Source organism: Nuphar pumila, chromosome 15, assembly GCF_984573655.1.
Source record: "Nuphar pumila chromosome 15, dmNupPumi1.hap1.1, whole genome shotgun sequence".
In the NCBI taxonomy this organism is placed as follows: Eukaryota; Viridiplantae; Streptophyta; class Magnoliopsida; order Nymphaeales; family Nymphaeaceae; genus Nuphar; species Nuphar pumila.
This window is the reverse complement of record NC_143263.1, coordinates 32681455-32706031: the sequence shown is the minus strand read 5'-3', so window position 1 is coordinate 32706031 and position 24577 is coordinate 32681455. Positions and strand designations below refer to the sequence as shown.

At 36.6% G+C, this 24577-nt stretch overlaps 1 long non-coding RNA gene across 1 annotated transcript; it reads left to right on the top strand.

Annotated features, from left to right (window-relative positions):
• The first annotated feature begins 21714 nt into the window (after positions 1 to 21714).
• Positions 21715 to 22786, top strand: LOC149815046 (uncharacterized). The gene is made up of 3 exons (XR_016428020.1): positions 21715 to 21907; positions 22600 to 22656; positions 22742 to 22786. It is a non-coding gene; the product is annotated as an uncharacterized LOC149815046 (long non-coding RNA).
• The last annotated feature ends 1791 nt before the right edge of the window (positions 22787 to 24577 follow it).

Below are 24577 nucleotides of genomic sequence, written 5' to 3'. Positions count from 1 at the left end.
TTTTTGCCAGGGAGGGGCCGAGCCCCCTCCCTATCTCCTTGTCCTACAGGATGCGCGGGAGGGGCTCGACCCCCTCCCCTATTTTTTTTTGCTAGAGAGGGGATAAGCCCCCTCCTTGTTATTTTTTTTGCTAGGGAGGGGTTATGCCCCCTCCTTGTCTTACAGGATGAGAGAGAGAGTAGTCGAGCTCCCTCCCTTTTTTTATTACCAAGGAGGGGTCGAGCCCCCTCCTTGTCTTACGGGATGTGAAAGAGGGACTCCGACCTCTCCCTGTTTCCTTTTTTTGCCAGGGAGGGGTCGAGCCTCCTCTCTGTATTGTTTTATATATTTTGCTTTGCAGGTACGTTGCTGAGCTAATTGAGCAGTGCTTAGTGCTAAGCATCACATGCAGCTAAAAATGAAATGCAAAAAGAAATAAGAAAAAAATACAAAGGCAAAAATAATTTAAATCAGGTAAATACCCATGGTGAGTAAGTAATGCAAGTGCATCACATGTTATTTAATTTTTTGGATGCAACATTTTTCTATTCACACACTCACTTAGTTGTGGATATCTAAGACTACTTTGATGGAGTTTGGAGATCATGCTGAGCATGATTTTAATGTATGAAAATAGAAGTATTCTTATTTTTGGAGTACGGATTCCATGCTAGGCATGATATTAGTTAGCGGGATATTGGAGTGTATTTGCTGCAGGTACATGTTTGACATTATTTTGATATGAATGTTTGATGTATCTGTATGCATGCTTGCATGAAGTTATTTTCTATTTGATTTTGATTTTCATGTAAAATTATATCATAAAAATATGCTTCAAATGAATGTATATTTTATAGAATATGATTTTATATTTCTAAATATTCTCGTGATGTGTATAAATATGATGTGATGATGTTACACACGAAAATATTGAATTATCAATCCCTGCACGATATATAAGAACAATCGATTTGTAGAACCTCATAACGTTAGACATCACCTATACAGGAAGGGTTTTGTTATGGTTATCAGAAATGGATGCTTCATGGTGAAGAATTTTAGAATAATTTTGATGCACGAGTGGATGTGGTGCGCGATAATCTATATATGGATTTGATATTTGATGCCGCAGGACCAGAAATGAGTTCTGCTATGAGACATAGTGATGCACCAACTGGGGTAGAGGAAGAATGGTTGCGAGAATCACACTATCTTGTCTGCAGTTCTTCAACTACTGAATTTGAAGTCAGAGTATAATTCGAGTCAATCATGTTTTGACCGTCTGTGCTCTATTGTGAAGAGTATGTTGCTCAAAGATGAGAAATTGCCAAAAAATATCTACCATGCGAAGGTTATGGTAAACGCTCTAGGTATGAGGTATCAAAAGATAGATGTTTGTCCAAATCACTGCATATTGTATTTCAAAGATCAAGAAATAACAGATCATGTTCGTCATGTAGGCATCCTCGGTTCAAACCAAAGACAAGGGGAAATGGTAATACAAGGTCAAAAAAAGTGTTATACAAGTCACTCCGCTACTTCTCTCTCACCCCTAAATTGCAACAACTGTATATATCTTTGATGACAACTAAACAAATGATATGACATACAAATAAAGTTTGAACTAAGGGTTGGTGGTCCTGTGCAATATCGGTGGATGTACCATTTGAAAGGTATATATTTTTTATATTTTTCTCTTCAATGTTATTGAGAAATTTATTATAATTCGAGATATATATTATTGACAGATGCATCTTTGACCTAAAAAAAAAGGTTCAGAATAAAGCAAGAGTAGATGGCGCTATTTGTGAAGCGTAATCTTTAGAAGAGATTTCAAATTTCCCATCTATGTAATTTGAACCTCACATTCCAACACGTTACACATGCCCACCTCATAATGATGATGGAGAATAATTTATTGTAGCTAATAAATTATCGATATTTCAACCACTTGGGCATGCATTTGACAGTTGTCGGTCAAGACTCTTGGAAGATCGAGAGCAAGACGCAACACAAATCTATATCCTTTTTAATTGCTCAGCAATCGACCCATACATCGAGTAAGTATACTTAATATGTAACATTAAGTTTTATACGTGCGTACATGGTTCAGTAATATAAGTATTTGTTAAGTGCAGACGATTTGATCTGGAGTTGCGAAGAAAACTTTCGTATCTCACTGATGCAGAAGTACAAAAAGAACGTGAAAATAAGTTTGTGGCATGGTTGAAAGAGTTGGTAAGAACGATGACATATATTTTTTTTTTGTAAACAACAATAAGTTACTTAATTGGTCGTGATCACAGTCATTGTTTATGCTTGTAGGTTCGCCATGGTTATGTTAAAGATCAAGGAATATGTGATTTACAAAATGGTCTAGCCAAAGTTGTGCAATGTTACAACGGGTACATCGTAAATAATTATCGGTTCTATACAAAAGACTACGGTGTCAACAAGTCAATGATGAATAGTGGTGTGTGCATCAAGGGTAGTATCTACGGTAAAAATGAACATGACTACTATGGTGTTATAGAAGAAATAATGAAGTTGACTTACTTAGGCATAAATAACAGTGTAACTTTATTCAAGTGTCATTGGTTTGATCCCACAACAACAAGAGTCGACAAAGCCTCAGACATTATGAAGGTGAATCATAAATCAAGGTTTGGAACATATGAACCATTCATATTAGCCTCACAATCTTAACAAGTTTACTATACTTCATATCCGATTACAAGGAAGTCAGATAAAAATGAATGGTGGGTAGTTTGTAAGGTGAAGTCTAAACTATACCTCGAGTATGATCAGTTACAGGAAGACAAGTTAACTGAAGAGAGTGATTGCTATCAATTAGGTGATATATATGACTTCACTTATGGTCACGATGTCACACGTGGTTTGCATGTCACATCTTCATTATTTGATGGCACATGTATGGAAGAATGTGATCCAAATGATATACCAAGTGGATAAGCACCCAATGTAGACGAAGACGAAAAAAGAAGAAGAAGAATATGAAAGTCAAACAAGTGATGAGGAAGCATACTCGATCTAGTGAAATACATATTTGAATGCTATGAATGATTTGAATGTATTTTCATGTTTGATGAGGTAGTAGTTAGCGGAATATTGAAGTGTGTTTGCTGCAGGTACATGTTTGACATTGATATGCTATGAATGATTTGAATGTATTGCCATGTTTGATGTGCCTGTATCCATGCTTGTATGAAGTTATTTTCGATTTGAATATATATCCATGAAATTGCATATCATGTAATAGATCTAAATAACATTTTTATTTGTTAGAATATGGTTCGTGGAGGTCACAGTGGTCAAGGACCAAGTGGAGGCCATGAGACATCATTAGGTAAATGTTTTTGTGTTATATTTAAATATAGACATTCATTATATTTTTGCTTATATGTTGATATAAACATTGTTACTTGTTAATCGTCTTTATAGGATCCCAGCTCAGTGATAGGCAGACTCAGCCTTCGTCTTCACGCAATGCTTCAATAGGTATATCATTTAAATAATTATATACTTGATTAGTTTAAATGTGTATTGTGTGAATTTCTAACTCATTGTTCTGTAGGTTATATTTCGCCTACACATGACCCACCTACACCAGCTACTCATATACATCACGAGATAACACCGGATGTAGGGTCTTCTCAGTGTGACACACGATGACTCATTCAAATAGTGTATATCGATAGTCGACCGTAAGTATTTTATTGTCACTTGTCCAATATTTATCTTATAAATAGTGTATATTGACAGTCCATTGTTAATGTATAACAATTCAAGTGCAATACATGGTTCGAGCAGCAAGAAGTAATACAAGAAATTAAGAAGTCACTACTGTAGCATCTTTCAGGATCGATCGCGCAGTGGAAAGAGTATCCGACGGAGGTGTTGAATAGATTAATCTCCTCATTCATGGTATGCAATCGTTTATCATAACTATTTAATTCATATTTATTTTTTTGTTATATTCATATATACTAACTTTCTGAAAGTATTTATAGGCTTTTCATCACTTCGTGACTGCGAACGAGGAGAAATACACGAGGGTAGTGTGGCAGAAGGTGGTTGTCAATCGATTTGCGAACATGCTATACAATATGAAGACTGCAACAAAAAAAGCAGCTAGTGGGATAGATAATCCACTGTAGTAGAATGACCATGGGCCTTCTACTATCAGGAGAGATTATTGAGAGGGCATGTGCGACAACTAGGCGAGCAATGAATTTTGAAATCGCTCAGCAAAGGCTGCACAAAACCGAGCAAAAATGCTCGATGTTCATCTACATACAGGGGGATCTAGGACTTTTGGGAACCACCAGAAGAAAATGGTAACTCATCACTATATATATATAGTCAAATTTATAAGTATTTCTGCATGCTTATTAATTAAATTTTTTATCATTTCACATTGCAGGAAGTAGAAAAAGAAGACATTGTACCTTACAAGGATGTGTTTGTTGAAACACATAAACGTAAGAGCACGAGAGATTTTGTATCAGAGAAGGCGAGAGCGACATCGATATGTATTTATTGTATTAATAAACATTGTAATATACAAGTTACTATGAATTACGTTATCATAAACGTTATAATTCTTAATTCTTAATTCTTAATTCTTAATTCTTAATTCTTAATTCTTAATTCTTAATTCTTAATTCTTAATTCTTAATTCTTAATTCTTAATTCTTAATTCTTAATTCTTAATTCTTAATTTATATTCTAATCATTACTTTGTAGGAGTCATACGAGTAGCAAATGGTAGATCGATATAGCGATGACTCCACTCAGCATCCACCTTTTGATCCTGCAGCATGGGTGACTGCAACAGGTGAACCCAAAAAGGGTCGTGTGTTCAGATTTGGGAGTAACATGAACACCACTGTAGTCGTTGCCTCATGCAGCCATGGTTTTCAGAGTTCTTCTGACAGCATCAACTCCCAACGTTCGATTGATCCTACTATGTCTTAGGATGATGTCTGTCAGCGTTTTGAGGACAAAATGCAGTACTTTTTAAATGAAGTCAATCCCAACATTATCCATAATGAGTTGTGCAACTTTTTTTGAGATAGAGGAATTTCGTCTTCATTCAACATGAGCTCTAGTGCCCGTCAGGTATAAAGATTCATGTCATTTGTTTCATGTCGTTAGATTTCAAGCTAGTATATATGTGATTGAATACATATATGCATGATTGCCTCACTATACAATTTTTATGACACCTTTAGAACACATATACGCATGATTGATTCACTATACAATTTTTATGACACCCTTACAACACATATACGCATGATTGAATCACTATGAAAGTTTTTTTACAACCTTACAACACATATATGCATGATTTCATCACTATAAAATTTTCTTAGTGCCTTATAACACATATATGCATGATTGAATCACTATGAAAGTTTTTTGATAACCTTAGAACACATACAAGCATGCTTTTATCACTATGACAACCTTAAAACACATATGAGCCTGATATTAGCATATATGAAAGTTTTTTAATGCCTTATAACACATATATACATGATTGAATCACTATACATTTTTTTTACTGCCTTAAAACATGATACACATGATTGAATCACATATAAAGTTTTTTTACTACCTTAGAACACATATGAGCATGATTGAATCACTATGAAAGTTTTGTGACTGCCTTATAACACATATGAACATGATATTAGCATATATGAGGTTTTTTGACTGCCTTATAACACATATATACATGATTAAAAAATATGAAAGTTTTTTGACTACCTTAGAACACATATAAGCATGATTGAATCACTATGAAAGTTTTTTGACTGCCTTATAACACATATGAACATGATATTAGCATATATAAAAGTTTTTTGACTGCCTTATAACACATATATGCATGATTAAATCAATATGAAAGTTTTTTGACAACCTTAGAACACATATATGCATGATTGAATCAATATGAAAGTTTGTTGACAACCTTAGAACACATACAAGCATGCTTTCATCACTATGAATTTATTTTACTGCCTTAGAGCACACATATGCATGATTGAATTACTATGAAATTTTCCTTAGAACACATATATTCATGATTGAATCAATATTAAAGTTTTTTGGCTGCCTTAGAACACATATGAGCATGATTAAATCATTATGACAGTTTTTTGACAACATTAGAACATATATAAGCATGATTTTATCACTATGGAAGTTTTTTGACTGCCTTGTAACATATATATGCATGATTGTGATACATAACACATTTATTTGACAACCTAATAAACCATATATGCATGCGTGAATCACTGTGACATTCTTTGACAACCTTAGAACACATATTATCATGATTGAATCACTATAATTTTTTTTCCAGTTTTAGAACACATATCTTAATTCTGTTAATGTCCTTCAGTTTATTGCTAGTCTATGCATCATTCAACCATTTACTTTGTTGCATTAGATTAGGTACATTGCATATAATTTATTTCATTATATTTTGTTTATAAATCTAACATTTTGGTTCTCTTGTAGGATGCTAGAGATGATCAGCGTAGAGGAGCTGGTGGAGGCATAAAGGGAGGGGCAAATCAAGAAAATGAAGAGGATGATGCCCGAAATCTTGGCGAGGATTAGATTCATGTGTTTAATTTGTTTGACGTACTTGTAACTAATTATAACTTGACAAAGATTGTATTTGGTTGTTAAAGTTGTTTAACTTAGAACTTGTGTTCAATTTGTTTCATCTGTATATGTATTTTTTATGTATACTTTGTTTTTTATAAACATGTTATATGAATTGTATAATGAGAATTTTTTCTCGAGTTTCAGAATATTTCAAATTTTTTTTAAACTTAGCGACGGATATTATCAGTCGCTACTCTTTCGCAAATTTAAATCAGTTGATGGTTTGCAACGGAATTTAAGCTGTCGCTAATGTCCGTTGCCAAATTGGCGATGGATATTAGCGACAGATTAAATTCCATCGCATAACCAAATCAGTCTCTATTTAGCGATAAATTTGCGACGAACATGATCCGTCGCTAATCCGTCACTAAGTAGTGATAGATTGGCGACAGATAAATTATGTCACAGTTTAGCGACTAGGGTTATGCGACAGACACTATCTATCGTCAATCCGTCGCTAAACACGTTAGCGACAGATAGAGTCCGTCGCTAATATGCATTTTTCTTGTAGTGAACATATTTGGTTGGTAAACATATTTTAGTTACCCTATATATATATATATATATATATATATATATATATATAGAGAGAGAGAGAGAGAGAGAGAGAGAGGTCCATATCTTAGTCAAAACATGCTAAGATACATTGGGAGTTCGTGCAAGATCTCATTCTGAACCCTACAAAATTTAGGCTGGTGGGAGCTTTGTCAAGGCTATTCTACACGCAACCTAGAATGATACGCCTACTTATTAGCTCTCACGTACATTGGGCAGTCCATAAACTTGAGTTTGCCATGGTGGCTGGTTGCTTGTAGCCCTGTCAGCAGCACACCCTTAGTCTATATCTATCCTATGCATGTGAGCTAGTTCTCAAATAGAAGCTGCACCTCGTCTAACTGTCTTGATAATGTTGTCAGAATCGCATGAGACTCAGTCGATTTTCAAAACGACTCAGGGAATATATAGGCAGAACCAAAGTGAGCTAAATCAGCGAATTTTTAACCAGATGAAAACGAATGTCAGGAAAAATATAAAAAAATATTTTAAACCCTTTTGAAGAATTATTTAAAACATGAGACAATTCAGTTTCATTGCTATCGATTTTTTGCAGATACAATACGATACGAGCAACAGTAATGACAGCATTGCTAAAGCCACCTTGGACACTAAAGCATGCAGCGTTAGGCAAGATAAAACAAGCTAAGAAAGGTGGTGCTCAGAGTGTTGTTCCTCTCATTGCAAATACCAAATACCTGGAAGACACCCATTAATGGTATACGACAGGCAAAAGGATAAAAAAGGGAAAAAACTTATGGCATATATAGTTGTGGTGAAAGAAGTTGTAAAATGAGAACTTTAATTTGCTACACTTTAGAGTACCAGTCTGTAGCTGAAACTGATCGATAGGAGTTTCATTTGACCAATCAAATACCTTTACTATGGCCTATTGTTAGGAGACACACTTTGGATTCAGTAATTTAGATGTAAAAATACAGTCTTTTCAATCATGAACTTTTAATGCGTTGTTGACGGTATATAGAATGTTGAAACTCTTAAAAAATCTGCTTATGCAATGAAATCAAATGATCTAAAACATATATATGACTAAATAAATGATATAGATGATATACTGGACATGATGAACAATAAATCAAGAAAAATCTCAAATAATAGGTTATTTCTACTAGAGTGTGTGACACATTTAAAGGTATAGCCAATAATTTCCACATATATTTTTATTTTTAAATATATTTTATTAATATTTTCTTATAAAAAGTATTTTTTATATTTTTTAATTAAATTTTTTATTGCCGAGATTTTGCCAAAAAAAATGCGAGATTTTATAATTTTTTTTTATTTCTTGCGAGTTTTTGAAAAATGAGAAATTGCTGATAAAAACGTTTGTCACTATGGTCAGTGCTACAACAAGACTGTCTTTCTTCATTAAAATGTTGGAGCAGAATGAGCCCGAATGGAACAGAGTTCAGAACAAGAAGGACAAAGCTGTTAGAGATGTTGATCCAGGTGCAGCAGATCCAGATCCGATCCGGGATCATGATCAAGACCAGCTCAACAACCTCACATGTCTGGACTCCCTAAGACAGTAGGATTTTGTAACCCATATCAATAAGCGACCTACAGGAGGAGCAAGAAAGATTGTTCAAGAAGGATCCAGAAGGAAGATAAAGACCAATCAAGATAAATACAATAGTAACCTACATGAAGTGAGAGGTGGGACTCCTATCTAGAGTAGGGAACTTGTAGAGATATGAATACATACCTTTCAGTTTGTTGCGGAAGCGAAAAAAACAGCAGATCGATGATGCTTGCTTTGCTCAACGAGTTCATGCTCTCACTTGGAGAGGACGATTATCCACAGACCAAATGCCCACTGATTCACTATCACCGTTGCTTCTTCTTTCTTCTATTATGCACATTTAACTACTGTGTACACACACAGCAAATGTGCACAACCGTTTCACTCTTTTACACAGCAAATGTGCAAAGCCGGTTTCCTCTTTTGCACAGCAAATGTGCACAACACTTTTCCCTCTTTTGCACTTCAAATGTGCAGAGCACTTTCCTCTTTTGCACAGCCAAATGTGCACAACGCTCTTCCTCTTTTGCACAGCCAAATGTGCACAACGCTCTTCCTCTTTTGCACAACCAAATGTGCACAGCACTTTCTCTCTTTTGCACACAGCAAATGTGAACAACACTTTCTCTTCTTTTGCACAGCAAAATGTGCACAGCCGTTTCCCTCTTTTTGCACTTCTTCTTTGTGTATTCAAAATGAGAGAGAGAGCCCAAAAAAAGAAGGGAGGCATCGGTTTCTAAAACCGTCCCCTCCTTAAGTGGTGGGCCGGGTTCGGATCTCGCCCATCATGGGCGGACCCGGTACCCAACCCAACATTCTCCCACTCGCACATGATGGAAAGAGATATAAGAAGAAAGAACACCAAAAGTGTTCATATGGTGAATAACATCAGGTATTCATACTGGCAAATGGACCGTGCGACCCGTGAGCTTAGGGAGTGGAGACATATTATGTACCGGTTAGTGTAACATAATAGTCTAAACCTGCATACAATAAGATAACACAAGGTATACCTGCACAAGCCAAGTAAGAAGCTCACTGTGTCCTAGATCAAATACATTATTCATATTCTAGCATACTGAATCCCTCTGCACATATAATAGTGCTAAGCTATGCTAGACAAGGCCTTTCATTATGCCACATGTTTCATCATAAACCCAAAACATCCTCAGGATGCGGAAAAATAAGCTAGCTTTTAACATGTGCATAATCTAAAATGTCAAATGATCTTCCTTTCCAACTCTTATTCTTTGAATCAAGATAAGTTGCTTTGCCAGACATGTTCTTTTAGACCGAATCATACATGGCCTTAAGCAACATGCTAAAGTAGCAACACTCATCTTTCTCCTTAAAATAAGGTTAAAAGTCAATAAGGACATCAAAATATATATATCTATATCTATATATATATTAAGGACTCACACAATGAAGAAGCAGGGACCATTCTTCATTTCCTTTTGTGGTCGACTTATAGTCATTGTGTGACATACGTGGTATGACTCACGTATTACGGCAAGACTTTCTCACTCCAGTGAGTGTATGCATACACCATAAATTCTTTGTCGTATAGATTTTTATTAGTTCAGTTCCTCCCCGAGAAACTAACTTGAGTCCTTCAGGATGCACATTCTCATGCAATGTCTATCCAAGTCCTCAGATCTGGTCAACCAGGTTACCCTTGATATTTAGATATCAAGGTCGGTCTCTCCATATAGTTAAATATACACAAGACCTCATCCTAACCCGGTTAGGGCGATGCATCCCATATACGTATATATGGCGGATATCATAACTCATTGTACTCCCACTCTTTTGAGTTATAATCACATGATATCCCCAAAATCCGACATGCTTCTTAATTCAGCAATCCTGGATTTTGTTACATCTCATCTCAGCCCGTCCACAAGCAGCGTCTAAGGCGATAAATCCGTGTGAGGAGATTTATCTCAAACCTGTTAGCATACTCATATAGATGTGCAACATGCTATACAATGATCATAGAAAGAAAATATGAATAACATTAGCATATCAAATCTTACAAATACCCATAGATTTTACATGTTTAACATAAGAATCCCTATTGATTGGCTTAGTAAAAGGATCTGCCACCATATCTTGCGTATTAACATATGCCAAGGCAACCTTGCCTTTAGATACAATATCGCGCATATACTTGCATCTCGTATCAATATGTTTGGTTCTATTGTGAAACTTGGGATCCTTAGCAAACGCAATTGCCGCTTGATTATCACAAAATAAAGTTACTGGCAGTTTTGCTTCAGAAGAGAGTCCCAAATGTTTGATGAATCTCCTTAACCAAACACATTCCTGCACTGCGAACGATCCTGCAACAAATTCAGCTTCCATTGTGGACAAGGCTACACACGTCTGCTTCTTGCTACACCAAGATATAGCTCCATTGTTCATCAAGAACACATAGCCAGACGTAGACTTACGCTCATCAGGGTCCCCACCCCAATCTGTGTCAGTATAGCCTACCACACGCATGTTACCACCATGGTAACAAAGAACTGAATCCGATGTGCCTTTAAGATATCTCATAATCCTCTTGACAGCCTTCCAATGGGCTTGTCCTGGATTAACTTGATATGTACTCACGAACCCTACTGCATAACATATGTCAGGTCGGGTGCACATCATAAGGTACATAAGGCTGCCTATTGCACTGGAGTAAGGGACTTTGGACATAGCTTCTATTTCTTTAGATTCCTTTGGACACATCTTAAGACTTAAATCATTCCCTTTTGCAACAGGAGTATCTATGGGTTTACAATCTTGCATATGAAATCGTTCTAAGACCTTCTTTATATATGACTCTTGTGAAAGAGAAAGAAGTCTTTTTGAACGGTCTCTTTTTATCTCTATGCCGAGCATAAAGCATGCTTCACCCATGTCTTTCATTTCAAAATGAATGGACAACCATTCTTTAATGGTTTTTAGAAACTCCAAATGATTACTAGCCAATAAAATATCATCCACATATAGAGTTAGAATCACAAATTTTGGACCTTGACGCTTAAGATAAACACAGTGGTCCTCATCAATCATAGCAAAGTTATTGCTCATGATAGTTTCATGAAACCTTAAATACCACTGTCTGGATGACTGCTTTAATCCATAAATGGATCGTTTGCGCTTGCACACTTTGCGCTCAAAACCAACAGTAACAAACCCCTCGGGTTGTTCCATATATATTTCTTCATCCAGTTTTCCATTAAGGAATGTAGTTTTAACGTCCATCTGATGTAATTCTAAATCCATATGTGACACTATGGCTAACAAAAGGCGAATAGAAGTCAATTTGACCACAGGTGAGAATGTTTCATCATAGTCTATACCTGTCATTTGTGTGTATCCTTTAGCAACCAAACGAGCTTTATATCGCTCGATAGATCCATCAGCATTTCTTTTAATATTGAGAACCCATTTGCTCCCAATAGGTTTTCTTCCTTTTGGAAGATTAACAAGATCCCAGACCTCGTTGGATGCCATGGATTTCATTTCCTCTTCCATTGCCTTGTGCCATTCATTCCTTTTAGGACAAGATAGAGCATCTCTAACACTCTTAGGTATATTATCATCTTGGGGCAAAACCACAAAGGCTTCCCCTTCGATTTGGAATCTCCGACGAGGAATTCTCTTCCTCAGACTCTTTCGAGTTGTCAGATCTTCATCAAAATCAATATCCACTTGAGTGTTACTCCCACTATCCAATAGTGGTATAGACACATCCTCTTGTGTCTCTAAAACATGATGATCAATCTCTTTAGATTGATCTTCATCATCCAATTCATAGAACTGGAAGTGACGCTCTATCTCTCCCCTTTTAGGAAATTCACTTTCAATAAATGTGGCATCTCTAGAATCTATTTCAGAAATACTCCCATCAGTATTCTCTCCTAAGAATACATATCCTTTTGAATGTTCACAGTATCTTATAAAGATACACTTCTTTCCCCTAGGACCCAATTTTCCATATTGATGGGAAAGATTATGGACATATGCAGCAGACCCCCAGGGTCTGAGATAAGCCAATTCTGGCTTTCTGTCTTTCCACAATTCATAGGGAGTTGAAGAAATAGATTTAGATGGTACACGATTTAATACATGAGCGGCAGTTAATAAGCAATCACCCCAAAATGAAATAGGTAAATTTGCCTGCGCCATCATGGACCTGACCATCTCTAAGAGGGTCCTATTCCTTCTTTCTGCAACACCATTTTGTTACGGAGTTCGAGGAGTAGTTAATTGTCTATCTATCCCTTTATCATCACACAATCCCTTGAATTGTTCGGATAGATATTCACGTTCACGATCTGTTCTCAAAGCCTTGATCCTACGATCAAGTTGATTCTCTACCATGTTCATAAAAGATCTAAAGCAATCCAATGCTTCAGATTTATGCATAATTAAATACACATGGTTGAATCGTGTATAATCATCAATAAAAGTGATGAAATATGAAGCTCCATGCCTCGTTGCCACATTCATTGGCCCACATATATCTGAATGAATTAATTGAAGAGGATAGGTTGCTCTAATTGCCTTTCCAAAAGGTAATCGAGTTGCTTTTCCAGCAAGACAATGCTCACATATAGGCATTTCAATCTTCGCATGGGATCCCAAAAGACCCTCTTGTGCGAGCCTATCCATTCTCTTTTGCCCTATATGTCCAAGCCGAGCATGCCATACCGATACATCCACATCCATATTATTAGCAGTTGAAACAAGTGAAAAACATTCATCATTAATATTTAAATTAATAAGTTCTGTGTTCAACACATAGAAACCATTCATCAAGAAACCAGAAGCAACTGAAGTTTGTCCACAAATGATGTCAACATTGACATCCCCAAACACAAGTTTATAGTTTAACATAGACAAAGCAGAAACTGAAATTAAATTTCATCGAATCTCTGGAACATGCAGAACATCATATAATAATAGAGATCGTCTTCCTCGCAAATCCAATTTGCAAGTCCCGATTCCCTTGACTTCTGCTCTAGTGTTATTCCCCAGGAACAACCACTTCGAACCAGATGGCATCTTCCTATATTCGACGAAGTTTGTGCGGTCTTTGGTCACATGGTCAGTGGCTCCTGAGTCTACAATCCACATAGGATTAGATTCAATAATTAGTGCACAACTACAAACATTTGTATAAAAAATAGGAGTCATAAGAGAATGTACCTTCTCCTGCTCATGACATTCACGAGCATAGTGACCCAAATTGCCACACTTAAAGCATTTTGCATTTGCCTTATTTTTCTTGCTTCCACGCTTCCCAGAGCGCTGATAAGGCTTTTTTTCTTGCTCTTTGTCTTGTCCCTTCTTATTACCCTTCTTGAACCTTCTTGGTCCATATAATTTCTTCTTAAAAGAGTTTTGCTTTTTCGAACTTTCTGCCACATATGCCCTCATGCCAGATTGTTGAGTCGCTTCAAGGCGATCATTTTCCAGTTCTACATGACGGGCGATATCATCGAAAGTCTTAATACTTTTATTATGAGTCATATTAATTTTCATATGTTCCCAACTGTGTGGCAGAGAACGAATCACAGCCTGGACCTGTTGTTCATCTGTAAGGGTATGCCCTGCACTATTGAGCTCTCTAATCATGTTTCCCATCTCCCTGAGATGCTGGCTCATAATGTGCTGAGGGGACTTTCTGTATGAATCGAACCTGATGGTCAGTCTCCTTAGTTTTGTGGCTGATGTTCCCCTAAACTTATCTTTAAGGGCCATCCACATCTGTTGAGCAGTCTTATAATGCTCAAATTGGCACATGATGTCATCCTGCATAGAACATAGCATGGTGACACGCGCAACAGTATTCATGCGCTTCCATTTCTCATAGGTTTCCATATCCTTACGAGATTGTGCCCCAGTACCAATTTCAGGTCGTTCCACAGTATGGTTGAGAGCCTCCAAGGCCTCAGCCTCCTCCAGTGTAAACTGAATCTTTCTATGCCATATATCATAATTATCACCATTCAGTTTTTCAATACGTGCCAAGTCCATTATAGATTTACTTGGTGCAGCCATGTCCTTTCAGATAAGAATAAAGCAATGCACAAAAAAAATGTTATTCAAGCATGTTATGATCTAATCATTAGCACATCTATATGCAGTTATAATTACACGATTAGATAACATATAATTTTTCATAGGGTGTGGAATCGAAAGATCACTACGTTCACAATCATCTCCCACTTTCCCTAAGATAATTATATTCATCTAAACTATATTATGACTGTTTGAATAAGATATTAATTCTTAGAATAAGTACTTCCAAAGTACTTAAAAATTCATCGTATAATCAATATGATTATGTCATATTCATTCACATACATGAATAAAATATATAATAAATAATAAAAAAAAATGGATTCATGAATGCCCGACTCATTCGTGGCTCCAACCATTTAGCTAAAATGCCTCGACCCACAAGGACCCTGGCCCTTCTAAGGTTAAAAAAATTTCCAACCCGCATTGTAGTTCCAAGAACTCGGTCTGCGGCCTTTGCCGCAAGGCCGGTCATGCCGGGCTAAGCCGGCGGCCTATGCCGCAGGGCCAGGAGCAAACAAGTCTGCGGTTTGACCCGCAAAACCGGGTCAGGTCGGATGAGAAAACTTGCGGCCTGTGCCACAGGGCCGGGTAAGGCTGGACTGAGCCTGTGGCATATGCTGCAGGCTGAGAAAAATTTCAGCCATTGCGGCCACAGGTCCTGGGCAGGCCTGCGGCCTGTGCTGCAGCATTTGGCAACCCTTCTGGCTGCAGGTTAGACCCATCATGTTGGGCTGGCTCATGCCCAGCCCATGCCTCTATTGTTCCTCTTCATGAATCAACAAAAAAAATAAATTCGCAAGCAAAAACGAGCATCTAAAACCTGTTGCTCTGATACCAATGTAGAGATATGAATACATACCTTTCAGTTTGTTGCAGAAGCGAAAAGAACAGCGGATCGATGATGCTTGCTTTGCTCAATGAGTTCGTGCTCTCACTTGGAGAGGACGATTATCCACAGACCAAATGCCCACTGATTCACTATCACCGTTGCTTCTTGTTTCTTCTATTATGCACATTTAACTACTGTGTACACACACAACAAATGTGCACAACCGTTTCACTCTTTTGCACAGCAAATGTGCAAAGTCGGTTTCCTCTTTTGCACAGCAAATGTGCACAGCACTTTTCCCTCTTTTGCACTTCAAATGTGCACAGCACTTTCCTCTTGTGCACAGCCAAATGTGCACAGCGCTCTTCCTCTTTTGCACAGCCAAATGTGCACAGCGCTCTTCCTCTTTTGCACAGCCAAATGTGCACAGCACTTTCTCTCTTTTGCACATAGCAAATGTGAACAACACTTTCTCTTCTTTTGCACAGCAAAATGTGCACAACCGTTTCCCTCTTTTTGCACTTCTTCTCTGTGTATTCAAAATGAGAGAGAGAGCCCAAAAAAAGAAGGGAGGCATCGGTTTCTAAAACCGTCCCCTCCTTAAGTGGTGGGCCGAGTTCGGATCTCGCCCATCATGGGCGGACCCGGTACCCAACCCAACAGAACTGTATGAGATGTCCCCTTGAGTATTCACTATAAATAAAGCTAGACCTCTTCCTCTGGTGAATTATACAAGAGAGAAATAAAAGAAAGAAAAAGAGAGAGCAAGAGGTTCCATTATCGTGGACGTATATCACACTGATTGAACCACGTAAAAACCATCTCTTTATGTGTGTATGTGATTTGATTGATTGCGTTGTTTGGTAAGTGTGATAATTTTACATGGTATTAGAGCTATAACCTTCACCATTATGTTATGTGCCCAGTTGATTTTGTTGTTGTCATCATCATTTTGTTTGCCCATCCCTTACATTAAGTACGTTCATGGAGACCTCGCAGAATAATTAGAATAAGAGTGAGTCTTCTCATTGTCCATCACTCCTTGCTCCAAATACTTTTCAATATTTCTTAAGCACTAAGCTCACAACTATGTATTATAGGCCTCTCAGTTTAAGCCCTTATCGATCTCATACGATTTGCATGGTTATATTAATGGATCAAAAACCAAACCTAATGAATTTATTACTCAAGATTGAAAGCAGATTATAAATCCATAATTTGTGACTTGGTGGAAGCAATAATTTCCTCTCTTTCTCAGGCCGTCGACACTCAGATTGTGGACTTAGATACCTCTTATGAGGTTTGGAAGGATCTCAAGGAAGCTTATGCTGCACACTCACGGGCTAAAGTAATGTAGTTAAAAGAATAACTTCAGTCCTTTAAGAAAGAAAATAAATCAATTGATGAATATATTCAGAAAATCAAGTTGATCTCACATCAACTAGATGTTGTGGGAATGTCTATTCAGGAAGAAGATCTTGTTTTTCATGTGCTTTGGGGTCTACCCCATGAATATGACTCTTTTTGGGTCTCTATTAGCACTTGTTTTGAGTCAACTCCAATATGATTAACTGAGCTTTATAGTCTTCTTTTATCACAAAAAGTCCCATGGTAACAAAAGTGAACCTCATAAAGCTAATTATGTTCAACATGGAGGAGTAGTGTTCGAGTTCTATCCGTCTTATTATAGTGCTAAGGACGCCAGAACTGGAGAGGAGCTGGTTCTTGGAAAAGCAAAGAATGAACTTTACTTTAGAGATTTGTTTAGTAATATTTAAAATAAAAGTGCTTATATAGGAGAAAAGGTTGATTTGGATGTTAGGCATAATAGACTTGGACATCCTAGTTTGAAAACTATTCAAAAAGTCATTAAATTGCCTTATGTTAATACTAATATCCATATTTACTCTTAGATGGATAAACAACATAAGTTACCCTTTTTCCTAACATCGATTCTTTACTTATTTAGGATCATTTTACCCTTTGCATCATATTTGTGCAGATCTCCTAACATTCATACAAATATGTTGCGAACGTCCTGACGTTCGCACAAATATATTGCAAACCTCTGAATGCTCACACAAATATATTGTGAACCTCCTAATGTTCACATAAATATGTTGTAAACCTTTTGACGTTTGCACAAATATTTGCCTGAACCTCCTAACATTTACACAAATATGTTGCAAACATTTGAATATGGTTAAAATCACTGAAGAGATTCACAACATATTTATGTGGACCACCTGATGTTCATATAAATATGTTGTGAACCTCCGAATATGGTTAAAATCACTCAAAAGATTTGCAACATATTTGCATGAACGATGTCACGTTCGCACAAATATATTGCAAACCTCCGAATATGGTTAAAATCAATGAGGAGATTCACAACATATTTGTATGATTTTCTTCACGTTCGCTTAAATATGTTGCAAACCTCTAAAGATGATCAAAATCACTAAGGAGATTCATAATATATTTGCATGGGCCTCCTCACATTCGTTGAAATATGTTGCTAACCTTTGAAAGATGAAACTCACAACAAAGATTAATGCTTGCTACAACCTTTCATTCTCATTTATGCAGATCTACCAACATTCACACAATTATCGTATGAACCTTCGAATATGGTAAAAAATCATAAAAAAGATTTGTATCATAGTTGCACAGACCTGCTGACATTCACATAAATCACTAAAGAATCACATAGAGCTGGAGGATAACACACAGTTAGGGTTCTCTCGAGGGGTAAAGAGAGTTGCAAAAAAATACAAGTATTTATATGAGTATGAAATCATACAATTATAAACTTTCAAGGGTTCATAAGATATATTTTATGCAAATGTCAAAAGGTTACGTAAATATCATATAAATTTTCTTAGTTTGATTTTAATCATATTTAGAGGTTCATAACATATTTGTTTGAAGGTCGAGATGTTATGTTGTGAAGGATAAAATGATCTTAAATAAGTAAAAAATCAACAATTTTGAACATTCAGAGAATTATGGCATATTTGTGGGTTTTTGCTATAACATATCATTTTTAAAAGAAAATACAATCATTTTTCGTGTGTGTGTGTGTGTATATATATATATATATATATATATATATATATATATATATATATAGTAACGTGTTCCTTAGGTCCCCTTTTTGTTATGTTTCAAAAATCATAGTTTTACATATTTTTTCTCGCGTCTAACACCGTAGATGTGATCTATAAGTTTTGTTCAGTGAAAACCAGCTTTTGGATTGATGGAATCTGACATGTATACATGTTTTTCTAGTGATCCAAAATCAATGGCTATGAAGGTACTAGTTTTTTCTGGCTCATAAAATCATGTTTTTTGATCCAAGAATCGATTCCCACTAAATTGATCATGCTAAATGTATCTAACATCTTAAATCTATTATAAAACACTTAAAACCTATATGGCAGAGCAGAACGAGAAATGGGGCCTAATATGTTTTGTTCACTCACTCACACACACACACACACATATATATATATATGTGTGTGTGTGTGTGTGAGCCACTAGAGTATGTTGACTGAAAATATGTGAACTCGAGTATGAATTGAGATTTTCATGTTTTCTTTTTAATTTTTTTCTTAAATTTTACCATATGGATGTGATCTAGATGTTTGAATTTATATAAAGAGACACTTAGATCATCTAATTATGATGCATAAGAAGGATATTTTAAGGCTTAAAAATCAACAGCTCAAAATTTATGTAAATATTCAAGCTTTCAAAAATCACATTTTTCAAGGAACATACATCATCCAATAATCAACTCCTATCATCTGAACCATGCCGAATACATCTGCAGGAATACATCTACAAAAAGTTTGTTAGAAATGCCTAGTTCACACTTCAGTTCACATATTTAAAATTAACATATTATAGCGGCTCATAAACAAATAAATATATGAAAAATTGTAGCTGCCTACCATTTTTCTAGCTTATCATGAGCAAACAGGTATTTTCTGGTTGTTTTTCGCAAATCTGATCTTGGAGATGTGTTCAGCATGGTTGTTTTGCTAAAACCAACACTTGGATCATGTTTTTTTAAGCCTTAAATATTTAAGAAAATCTTAGACTATCAATTTATAAACATTATAAAAACCCACATGCAAGTCAAAATCAAATGATCCAAGAGTAGAATCTTATAAAAAACTTCCATATAAATTCAAACATCTAGATCCTAGTAGGCTTATGTTAGACCAGAAAAGTGGTAAGCAGCTACCACATACTATATATATATATATATATATATATATATATATATATAGAGAGAGAGAGAGAGAGAGAGAGAGAGAGAGAGGTATCATCAAACACTCAAATGTGTTTGACGATAGTTAACCATTTCACACCAAAAAAATGAATGATCGTGCTGGTCGCGTTTAACCCACGTATGATGCCCAACGCCCAACGTGTCCAAGGATATGGCTATCTCTCTCTAGAGAGAGAGAGAGAGAGAGAGAGAGAGAGAGAGAGCTGGTGGGTTCTGATGCAGTAAGGTTGCCATTATTTGCTCACAAGGGCTCCACTCATCTGGTAGGGGCGACTTGTGAATGTCACCAACCAAGTTGACAGGATGTCGCAAGTTTGAAACCCGCATGTGGCAGCCATTACCTTCTGGGCAAGGAGACCTCTAGGGTTTTTACCAACCGCAGTCCATTCAATGCGCGCTGATGGGAAGAGATTTTTGCTTAGATTATCTCAAACAAACAAAAAAGTTGGGCTTTTCAGTTTTCTTTTGCAAGAGGCTACACTAACCGGGAGGTCACATGTTGTGCCGTATACAACCATTAATTTGTGGAGGTACTTAAATAAAATGAGACTCATAACATGCTTTGGTGGGGCCGTCAATGGGCTGAACTTGAGCCAGAACCAGTCTGTCTCTGCTTGGAGCTGACTTGGGCAGGTCCCAGTCTGTCTCTGATTAAATCTGTCCTTGGGCAGCAGGCCCACGACTCGGACTATATCTGCACGAAAAAAAAAAAATCAAACATTAATGTCAACGTGGAACGACTACCAAATAACAAATTGGGGACCTTTTAACGCAGCATGTATGGGAGAAAGTAGAGTGGAATGATCCTTCCAAGAAAGGCAAGGTAGGATCGCATCTCAAGTCCCTCCCTCTCAAGGGAGGAAACCAACTAGATGACTCTCTTTGTACTGTTAAAAAATATCTATCATAATTGGAGTATTCTTTTATGTTATCTTAAAAAAAAAATTGTGTTTCCTATATGCGCAAGGAACACTTGTATAATTCTGGATTGTCGATCTTCTAGACCTAAAAGAACTTGGTCACATGAAAATCCTTCTCCACACACAAGTTAAAAGATGGTGGAATGATTTTATATATATATATATATATATATATATATATATATATATAGAGAGAGAGAGAGAGAGGGTTTCAACCTCAATGGGAGAGAGAGGGTGGTGTATGTTCTCCCCCGATGATTCACTGAATCCCACGTCTGTGTTAGGGGGGCGAATGAGCGCCACGTATTTACGCACATGGGGCTCGTATTCCCATGTATGTTGACATAACTTTGCATCGGACTCTGGTGCTGTTGCAAAGACTTAATCACCCTTACTTGCTTTTCTTGCCCTGAAATGACGGTTCGAGGAAATGACAAAAATATCCTCCATTCAAAAGTTGGGAAACTACGGTTTGAGAAAAGGATAAAAAAGTCCTTCATCCAGAAAGTTTGATGTTAACTATTTAAGGTGTAGACGTTTGCTATTCATTAAACTCTTGCGCCATCTGCTGTAACAGTAGCTCCCATTGTCAACGCAAACTGTGCCTTCGTCTCCAGTCGATGTTTTCGCCTTGTTTTGTATCCTGTTTTACAACACATTGTCGCATTCTCGTGCCTGCCTTGTGTTACAAAACATTTTCGTGTTTTCTCTTCATTTTCGTTGTCGTTAGGCATTATGGAAGAAATCAATGATGCACAAACATTTCAACTAGTGCCATTAAGGCGTCGTGAGTAGCTTTTCATCTCATCATGCTATCGATGAAGAACGCATGTCGTCTTGTGTGCCATTAAGGCATTGTTTTGTTACTGCAGGTAGATCTTGTTCTTACGATGGTTGGAAACTTATCGATATTTGTAAGACGCTGGGACCTGTTGACAAGAATGCTTGTTTACAAATGCTAGGAAGGGCCTCCACCCCATCAGGTATCCTACATTCACTCATTATATGCATTGTATCTCAAACCGCTGTATTAGTAACATACTACCGATTTGTGAGTTATTGTTTTGTTAGTTAATATCGATTTGTTTGCTATTATGCTCAATTTCTTCTGTATCGATTTATAATTTATTGTGCGATATATTTATCGACCTTTTAGATATTATGGTTTTGTATTGTCGATTTGTAAGTCATTATGCTAAATTATCATATCGATTTTCAATATATTATTCGATATGTATATCGATTTGTAAGATATTATATGTTTTGTAATATGTATTCATAAGATATTTGTACACAGACTTTGAAAATGTGTGCGTGAAGAAACACATCATTACACGCATTCAAATTGCTGCTCTATCAGCGATTTATATTGAACTCATTTCACAGCCTCCTGGATCTACTCACAGGCTTATCGTCAATACACATGTATGACATTTCGTGTCTTTTATTGGCATGGTTAGTGACAACTCGATGCTCAGTATTAGCAAATATCAAACCGCACTTGCTTTTATACTGTCATTCATTAAATTGATTCTTTGACTTGCTAACCCTTATCGGTATCCGTTGTTATATGCATCCTGATTAAATCATAGTAAACGTATGTGCTTGCTGACACAACATGATATATTGCTTATAAAACATTCTCGTGTCTTCTCTTCTTTTGCGTTGTCGTTAGGCATTATGGAAGAAAGCAATGACGCACAAACATTCCGACCAGTGCCATTAAAGCGTCGTGAGTAGCTTTCCATCTCATCATGCTGTCGATGAAGAACACATGTCGTCTTGTGTGCTATTAAGGCATTGTTTTGTTACTCCAGGTAGATCTTGTTCTTACGATGGTTGGAAACTTATCGATATTTGTAAAACGCTGGGACCTGCTGACAAGAATGCTTATTTACAAATGCTAGGAAGGGCCTCTACCCCATCAGATATTCTACATTCACTCATTATATGCATTGTATCTCAAACCACTGTATTAGTAACATACTATCGATTTGTGAGATATTTTTATGTTAGTTAATATCGATTTGTTTGCTATTTTGCTGGCAACACAAACTGATATATTGCTTATAACATTGTTAAACTTATCATCAAGTTGTAATGAAGACGATATAGCTCAATCAATTGAAAGTTATGGAGAATTGAACATCTATAGTAATGACTCAACCGAAGAATTGAACATTTGTACTAATGATGCACATGATAAGAAGGGTGCAGGCATTAGACCCACTCTTGACTTGAATGTTCTAGTAGAAGAAATGCAATTCAATAATGAGGTAGATTATTATGATAGTACACATAATAAAAGTGTAGGCACTGCGAATGAACATGGAAGTACACTTGACTATGTTCCGGTAGAAGGAATGCAGTTTAATAATGAAGAAGCTGCATATAATTTTTACAATGATTATGCCCTAAAAGTTGGCTTCAGTGTGAGAAAGTTTTCTTGGTCAAAAAATGCACAGGGTGTCATGTTGAGAAAGACATATGTTTGTTCCAAGCAAGGTTGGAAGAAATCAATGGGAAATCCAACAAGGAGCATGCCAGAATCAAGATGTGGATGTCAAGCGAGAATGGTTTTGAGAAGACACCCGAATGGAAAATTTCTAGTTCGTACTTTAATCAGTGATCATAATCATGATTTATCTGCATCATTTATGACTCCTATGTTAAGGTCACATTGTAAAGTAACTGTAGTGCATGCTGCAATGGGTGAAATAGCCAATAGCGTCGGCATTGCGCCAAGGAAGACATACAATTTGTTTACCCACATAGACGGTGGTCGTGATAATATGCCATTCACACCTTTGGATCTAAGAAACCACTTGAGAAGGAAGAGAACAGATAACATGAAGAATGGAGAAATATGTTCTTTGGTTGATTACTTACAGAAGAAATCAAGCAATGACCTTGGTTTCTTTAGTGCAATGCAACTGGATGAAGATGGATATGTTGTGAATATGTTTTGGGCCGATTCAAAGTCAAGAGTAGATTATGAATGCTTCAATGATGTGATTGTATTTGATACTACAGTAAAGATTAATACTAAACAGTGGACATTTGCGCAGTTTGTTGGAGTGAACCATCACTCACAGAGTTGTATATTAGGTGACACATTTTTTTATGACCAAACCAAGGAAAGCTTTGAGTGGTTGTTCATAGTATTTACACAGGCAATGAATGAGAAGCAACCTGAAGTTGTACTTATAGATGGTGATCACGCAATTGCGGCTGCAGTGCTTCATGTGTTGCCAGATGCACATCATCGACTATGTTTGTGACATATCTTTTAAAATGCAGCAAAGAACATAGGACACATATTTAATTAGAAGACAGGGTTTGATAAAAAGTTTACTAGGTGTGTGCTTGAGAGCGTAGACGAGATCACCTTTATGTCTGATTGGGAGGAAATGATTCAGACATACGAGCTTGAAGATTGTCTGTGGTTACAAAATTTATATGCAGAAAAAGAGAAGTGGGCATTGGCATATGGAAGACAATACTTTTGTGTTGGTATGATAAGCACACAAAGAGCTGAATTTATGCATGCCACGTTAAAGAAAACCTTGTATTCATATTTAACAATGTTTCGCTTCATGGAACACTATGAATTATTTATAGACGGTCTAAGACAGAATGAGCTTGAACAAGAC